Source organism: Orycteropus afer, unplaced genomic scaffold, assembly GCF_000298275.1.
Source record: "Orycteropus afer afer isolate SDZICR_OR568_19922 unplaced genomic scaffold, OryAfe1.0 scaffold00896, whole genome shotgun sequence".
Taxonomy (NCBI): Eukaryota; Metazoa; Chordata; class Mammalia; order Tubulidentata; family Orycteropodidae; genus Orycteropus; species Orycteropus afer.
The window spans coordinates 149,245-156,851 of record NW_006922483.1 but is presented as its reverse complement, the minus strand read 5'-3'; the positions used below and the strand labels follow the sequence as shown (position 1 = coordinate 156,851).

Here is a 7,607-nt window from a genome sequence, read left to right as displayed (position 1 = left end):
TGGCTTTGGTGGTTGGGGCATAAATTTGAATAGCACTCATATGAACGGGTCTTCCTTGTAGGTCTTCCTTCCAAAGTAGGATGTGAGGAAATGTTTTAGTGTAGTATGTTATTTCAATTGAGCTTGATGTCCCCTACCACCATGGTCCCGAGCCCATAGGTCCAACTACTTGCTCCCTCCTGGTAGCTGGCTGTGGCCAAGTGCTACAACCTTGTCCCTTGTCAGCTTTACTATACACCTGGTAATTCTTAAAGAATATGCCAATACACTTGTAGAAGCATTATCTTCCAACTCTATACATGGTCTTGGGTACAGTTCCCCCTGCATAGACATACCTAATTGTTCAGCCTGTCCACCCATCTATCCACCTGTAGATCAATGTTTACCTTCACTGACAACACAGTACTCTTTGTGCAAAAGGGTTCATCTTTGTTGTCTGTACCTCCCATGCACCTCTCTATGCTTTCCTAAAAAGAATATGTTCTAAAGTATTTGCAATGCAAGAAGATTCTTTGCCCAAGCACTAGGAGACTCTTGGTTCTTGTGTTTGATTTTTATGCTTATACTAGCTCCTTTGTTGTCAGTTCTCACTTCCCGAAGCTCTCTTCCACATCGAGTGTCAATTTTGCCTGAGCTGACATTTATGGAATGTACAAATGAGATCCTCCAGTGCAGATTCTATGGCTATTTTAAATTTGTGTCTTTGTTATTTGCACAATGAAATTCAAATAATGCAAACTTGGTAAATGTGTGTTGAGTCCATGAAGGGTGCCTGCCTGTATACTGTTGCTGTTAGTTGCTGATGAGTCAGCTCTGTGTCATCACCGTGATCATTGATGGATTTCAATCCAGCCAATATATTAGTCTCTGTTCCTTCACATTTGTTATTTCCGATATACTTCCTGCAAGAATTTGGGTGAATAGAAGGTAGCCAAGAAAAGAATGGATAGCAAGTGGACACATAAAAATTTGGATGAGAGGGGAGTTGCTAAGAGACTAGAAGAGAAGTGAGTATAGAGTAGAAGAAAGAATGAGGGGGAAAAGGGGAAACATGGATAGAAGAGAGAAGAAGATGGGGAGGGAAGGGGAGGTAATGTGGAGAAGAGGTCAATAATATTAAAATCATCTCTCTCTGTAGATAGCTAATGTGTACCAGGGAGAGTTGGCTGATTGGCTAGAGAAAAAAGAATGAGAGAGGAGGGAAAATAGTAGACAAGGTGAAAAGACCGAGTGAAATAAAGATGTTACATATTAGGATATCCTAAAAAGACAGGAGAAATTAGAGAAGAGGCTGTCATAGATGGAAAGAAAGAAGAGAAGACATAGAGAAGGTGGGGAAGGGGCAGTGGAAGAGATGAAGAAGAGGGAGCAAAATTGTGGCTGGCAGAAAGATAAGTATTCAAACGTTAATTTATTCCTTCACCATTTTTGGCTTTCTGATGCAAACGTGGCTCTGTACTGCATTCTGTGGATGCAAACATTAATAAGATATGCCCTCTGTCCTTAACGTGAGGTGTCCAAAACGTAAGAAAGGAAAAAGAAGAATAATAATTACAAAAATCTTCATTGAAATGCCAAAGATATGGGTAATTATGGAGGAGTAAAGGTGGGACGTCTGACCCATTCGTTTGGGTCAGGCTGAGCAGAGTCCCTGGGTGAGGTAACACTGAAGCTGCTCATGACTATGACCAGTGTTAGTTCTTGTGGTATTAGATAATCAGAGTTAGCCAAGCAAATTGTAGGTTGGGAGTGGGAAAAGCGGAAGGAGAGTTTAGACAGAGAAAACCAAGTGAGCAGTTGCAGGAAATGGAATGGTATAGAGGAGTCAACTTTAGCCAAGGCAGTATTGGAATGTAGCACGAAAGGAGGATATGGGAAGAGATGTGAATGCGGGGGAAGGCAGGGCCAACTCATGAAGCCACTCTATGCGACACGAAAGAATTGGAGCATCATCCTGGGAGTGGAAGGATTTCAGCAAGGGAATGAAGTGGTCAGTTGACCAATTTATATATGACTTTCTATTGTGTAAAGAATGCATTTGAAGAGAGCAAGACTGGATTTCGGGAAAATTAGGAGGGAGCTAGAGTAGTCAAAGTGAGAAGTGATGAATTTCTAATTGAGACCAGTGGATGAAGATGCAGAAAGGGAGATACGTGGGTCTGAGTTTTGGAGGTGGGATAGAGAAGAGAGAAGAAAGAATAGGATGTAAATAGAAGAAGGTAGAGGTGAAGCAGAACAAAGGATTTTGTTGTGTTCGGTGCCATCAAGTTGGTTCTGACCCATGGCGACCCTGTGTGCAATAGAAACAAACTGCCTGGTCCTGCACCAGCCTCCCAGCCATTGCCATGTTGAGGCCATTGTTGCAGCCACTGTGTCAGTATATCTCGCGGAGGCTTCCTCTTTTACCCTCACCATCTCCTTTAGCAAGCAGGATGCCTTTCTCCAGGGATTGGGCCCTCCTGATAACTTGTCCAAATTGCATAAGACAAAGTGTCAGCATCCTCCCCTCTAAGGAGCATTCTGGCTGTACTCCTTGCAAGGCAGATTTGTTCGTTCTTCTGGCAGTCCATGGGATATTCGGTAGCCTTCACCACCATAACTGAAATGCAGCAAGTCTTCTTTGGTCTTCCTGGGTCAATGTCCAGCTTTTGCATGCAGATGAGGCAATTAAAAATATCATGGCTTGGGTCAGGATTAGATACGTTAAAACAGAGTTGGCAGAATGGGCAGAAGATGCCATTGACACCTTCATCTGATCTGAAGAGGACAGGAATGTGCAGTTGGAGACAGGATTCTTTGGGAAATGTCCTCAGGCTTATTCTGAAGTGCACAGCAGAAGAAGTGCAAGAGCCAGAAGGCGATGAGGTGCCTATTGTCCTGCGCAGCAGATGCTTCCCCTTAGACCCAGGAAGGTGGGTCTGGAGAGAGGACTAAGCTCTGACATGTAACAACTAAGTTCCATTTATGTCCCTACAATGGATTCATCTGGTGAGCTTTTGTAAGTCATACTGTCTTCTCTCTCCAGCTCCTCACTCTAGTAATTGTGCTTGTCTCGTAGGCACAAAAAGAAGCACAAATTGGATAAAGGCTGCAGAACACTTGAAACTTTTCAGAAAGTGCTCTTCTGCAATACCCCTATTATTATTTTGACCCTCAGAAATCTTGTCTGGATCCCACGGGATAACAGCAGGAGGATAGTTTCCTAGTAAAACATCTGGTCAAGGCTTATGTTGCTATGTAACTAGGACACTTCAGAAGGAAGCCCTGCCTTGCCTCGTCTTAGGACCCCAGGACGACCATAAAAATGCGGGACAAAGCCCATTACCTGCCACTTGCTTCAGCAGCACATGCGCTAAAATGGGCAGAGACAGAGAAGATTAACATAATCCCAGCACAAGATGACACAACACCCATTTGTGAAATAATTTCCAGTTTTCAGATATGGATAGTAGTCAACTTCATCTCTAGTAATGACATTTTATTTCTTGATGAGTAAACATGGTCATTATGTTGCTCTGTATACCGATTGTATATAAATGTTGCACAGTGGAGAAAACAGTAACAAACATGATTCCATTGGCTATCTGGGTAGGGGGAGCTCTGGTGGCGCAGTGCCTAAGGCATTTGACTGCTCACCAGAAGACTGGCGGTTCAAACCCACCAGCCACTCCTCAGAAAGCAGGTTGAGCAATCTACTTCTGTAGTGATACCGCCTTGTAAACCCAAGGAGGGGTTGCTAGGAGTTGGGTCTGACTCAGTGGCAGTGAGTTAGATCTGAGTAGGAGACACAAATATTTTTAACTAGATTTTTTCCCATTGGCTGGACTCATTCACTCGATGTATTCCAGAGTGCTGATTATGTTCAAGGCGCTGGAATATGTGATGAGCTATAGAGACCAATATGATGTGGCCATACTCTTAGCAGAGTTGTGCACAGATTGCTGCACACTCACTCACACACACACACAGACATAAAACACTTGCCTCCTCGATTCCAACTCAGAGTGGAACTGTGCTCCCTTGGGTTTGTGACGGCTGTGCCCTTTGGGAAGTAGGTTGCCAGGCTCCTAAAAGTCCTTCAATAGAGTGAGGTGCAAAATGTGATGGGAGCACAGGGTAAGGAGCACCCCAAATCATGGGGGAGCCGCGAGGAAAGCTACTGAAGGAAGTGATAGTTATCCTGCCTCTTGGATCTGAAAGAATGTATGGGTAGCTATCAAACAGATAAAGGACTACACTGAGGGTCTTCCAGGCAGAGAAAACTGCATGCTTGTATTTGTAAAGTGACACTATCTCTCAGAAATCCATGTTTCTTATTAGAACTTTCAAAGGAGTCCTGGTAGTATAGTGGTTAACGCGCTCAGCTGCCATTCTAAAGGTTAGCAGTTCAAAACCACCAAGCGCTCCATTGGAGAAAGATGTGGCAGTCTGCTCCCGTGAAGATTACAGCCTTGAAGACCCAATGGGGCAGTTCCACCCTGTCTTATAGGGTTGTCAGGAATAGGAGTTGACTGAACAGCAACAGCTTTGCTATTGGTATTAGAGCTCCCATTTGTTTATTGTTATCAAAACTATTTCCTGGAGGGTTAATGAGACTGGGCACTAGGAACAAATGGTGACCAAGAGAGCTGTGGTCTCTTCCCTCACATAGCTCATATTCTAGAGGAGAAGACAACTAGACAAGCCCCAGTGGAGAAGCAGGAGGAGAACGACAGCACGCCTCGCGAGTAGCCGGCAGGGCCAACAAGGCAGCTGTGCAGGAAGTAGCCACAATGAACTCCCTAGGAGATAACTTTTAAACCGAAACCTAAAAAACTGAGTAGAAGTAAATTAGATTGAAAGACAGGGGGGAGGGAGAAATGTAGTCTCAATGCACACTACAATACAGATGGAGCTGGAAGGCGTTAGCTGAGTCAAATAAGCCAATCACAGAAGGACAATTATTGTGTGATCTCAGTGATACAAAATGACAAGAAAAGGAAAGTGTATAGAGAAAAAAGGTTATTAGTGATTACCAAGGGTGGGAGGGAGGGGAAAAGGGGGCTTATCAGTGATGAAAATACTGCATTGGTTAAGGGTATGGTTACAGAGGTGAATATTGGAATTGTCAATAAGTTGCACACCTGTAAAAAGTTGAATTGGCAAAAGTTGTGTGACAGACATGTTTACAACAATGACAAAAAAAAAAAAAAAGAGAGTATCTACTGAGGTGCTTATGTATGACCAAAATCATCATGGGATTCGGGTCCTTGGTTTGGAGGTTTACTATCATGGTTTCATAGGATGTCCCTGGTAATTGGCCTGATACCTTGTTTAGTGTTTCTCTTCTACCTCCTCATCTGTTGCATAGTGCCTGGGGTCTTACAAGCTTACAAGTGGCCGTCCAAGGCCCAACAATTGGTCTCTATTCACCTTGAGCAGCAGAGGAAGAAGGAGAGTCAGGAATAGAAGGAGGAGATGGAATGTGTTGCTAACTGCCTCCATGGACAACTGCCTCCTTTGCCAGGAGAGCACAAGAACTAGATGGTGCCTGGCTACAATTACTGAACATTTTGATCAAAGATTCCATAGAAGAAGCCTGATCAAAAGGGGGGAAAGGCAGAACAGAATGTAAAGTTTTCATGGAGTCCAGATATCCTGGAGCTATGAAGGATGGCTAAAGCCCTGAAACTATTGCCCTGAATTAGTCTTTAAAGCTTAAACAAAAAATGCTCTTGAAGTCTTCTTCAAACCAAACAACAGTTTAGCTTCAGTATCAAAAACCGCCTGCCTTGATCATTCTGCTCTTTTAAGAACTATTTATATGGGATCAGAGTGACAAGAGCAAATTGAAAGATTAGATGGGAACTTTAAGGGGCAGTGAGTTTACACGAATGAGGGAGGAACAACTCAGAAAGGAGGGTGACAATGGTTGCACAACTTGAAGAATGTCATCAGTGTCACTAAATGGTATGTGGAGAAACTGTTGGATTAGTGTATGCTTTGCTGCCTATATTCTCAACAACAATAAAATGAATTTTTTAAAAAAGAGAGTGAAAGGAAATGTGTCAGAGAGAGGGGTATAGCATATGTGAAGGCCCAGGAGGCAGTGAGTGATGATATACCAAAGGAACAAAAATAAGTTCAGTGTGATTGGACCAAGGAGCGGAGGGAAGTGATCTAGGGTGGGGAGAGATGCTTTTAAGCTGTGTTGGCATGAAAGCAATGGGACCCATTGAAGCGTTTATAGCAGGGGAATGAGACACATTTGGATTTTATTTATTTTTTAATTTCCAACTTTTTTTTTTTTGACTTTTTATTGAGAGTTGGGTGAAAGTTTACAGAGCAAATTATTTTTCTATTCAACAATTTCTGCACAGTTGATTTCTTGATCTTGGTTGCAGTCCCCTGAATGTAACACCACTCTTCGCCCTTCCTCCCTTTGCCCTTTTCCTGTGTCTTCCTGCCTTCTGAGCTCTGCTTTGGGGCAAATGCTGCCCTTTTCCTCTCATAGCGTTGATCATACTGAGTAGGACGTTCCTGACTGGTGTTAGTACGCTATAGTCTTATCTATTGTTTGGCTGAAAGGTAATCCCCAGGGGTGGGTTCAGTTCCAAGCTTGAAAGGTGTCTAGGGGCCACAGTCTCAGGGCTTCCACTAGTCTCTATCAGGCCAGTAAGTCTGGGCTTTTTCATGATCTTAAATTTTGTTCTACCTTTTTTCTCCCTCTCTGCTTAGGACCTTCCGTTGTGATCCTTGATCCTGAGCAGTGGGCAGTGGTAGCCAGGCACCAAATAGTTCTTCAGCTCTCAGGGTAGTGGGAGCTATGTTTCCTGTGGTCCATTGGTGGCTGTTGGTTTTGTGTATATGCCCTTAATTATGTTGAGGAATTTCCCTTCTATTCCTATTTTGCAAAGAGTTTTTTTTTTTTTTTAAATCAGGAATGGATATTGGTTTCTGTCAAATGCCTTTTCTGCATAGATTGATATGATCATGTGGTTCTTTTCCTTTGTTTTATTTATGTAGTGGATTACGCTGATTGCTTTTCTAATGTATGAACCATCCTTGGATAACGGGTATGAACCCCACCTAGTCAGGATGTATTACATTTTTGACAAGTTGTTAGATTCTATCAGCTCTGACTTTGTTGAGAATTTTTGCACCTATGTTCTTGAGGGATATTGGTGTATAATTTTCTTTTTGTGTTGTCTTTGCCTAGTTTTGGTATCAGGGTTATGCTGACTTCATAAAATGAATAATGTGAGGAGGATCAGTGCCAGCTCTTCTCTGAAAGTTTGGTAGAATCCTCCAGGGAAGCATCTGGCCCAGGACTTCTATTGTGCTGGTAGGTTTTTTTTTTTTTTTTTTTAATGACCTGTTCAGTTTCCTCTTTTGTTTTTCTACCTCAGGCTGTGATAGTTTAGCTAGGTGGTATGGTTTTAGAAATCTGTACATTTCATACAGGTTTTCAAATTCCTTGGAGTCAGTTCTTCATAGTGTTCTGTTACCCATTTCATTTCAGTTGGTTCTATTGTGACATTGCCCATTGCATTTCTTATCACTCTTATGTGCATCTTTCTCTTCATTCCCTTTGTTAAATTTGCCAGTGGTTTGTAATTTTTATTAAT

The 7,607-nt window shown here is 42.6% G+C and overlaps 1 protein-coding gene and 1 non-coding gene across 2 annotated transcripts in view; both read left to right on the top strand.

Moving 5' to 3' along the window:
* GABRA3 (gamma-aminobutyric acid type A receptor subunit alpha3) overlaps positions 1-7,607 on the top strand; it is a 226,732-nt gene that overhangs the window by 131,443 nt on the left and 87,682 nt on the right. The window lies entirely within an intron of this gene.
* Positions 3,333-3,436, top strand: LOC122151916. Its single transcript, XR_006164340.1, has one exon. It is a non-coding gene; the product is annotated as a U6 spliceosomal RNA (small nuclear RNA).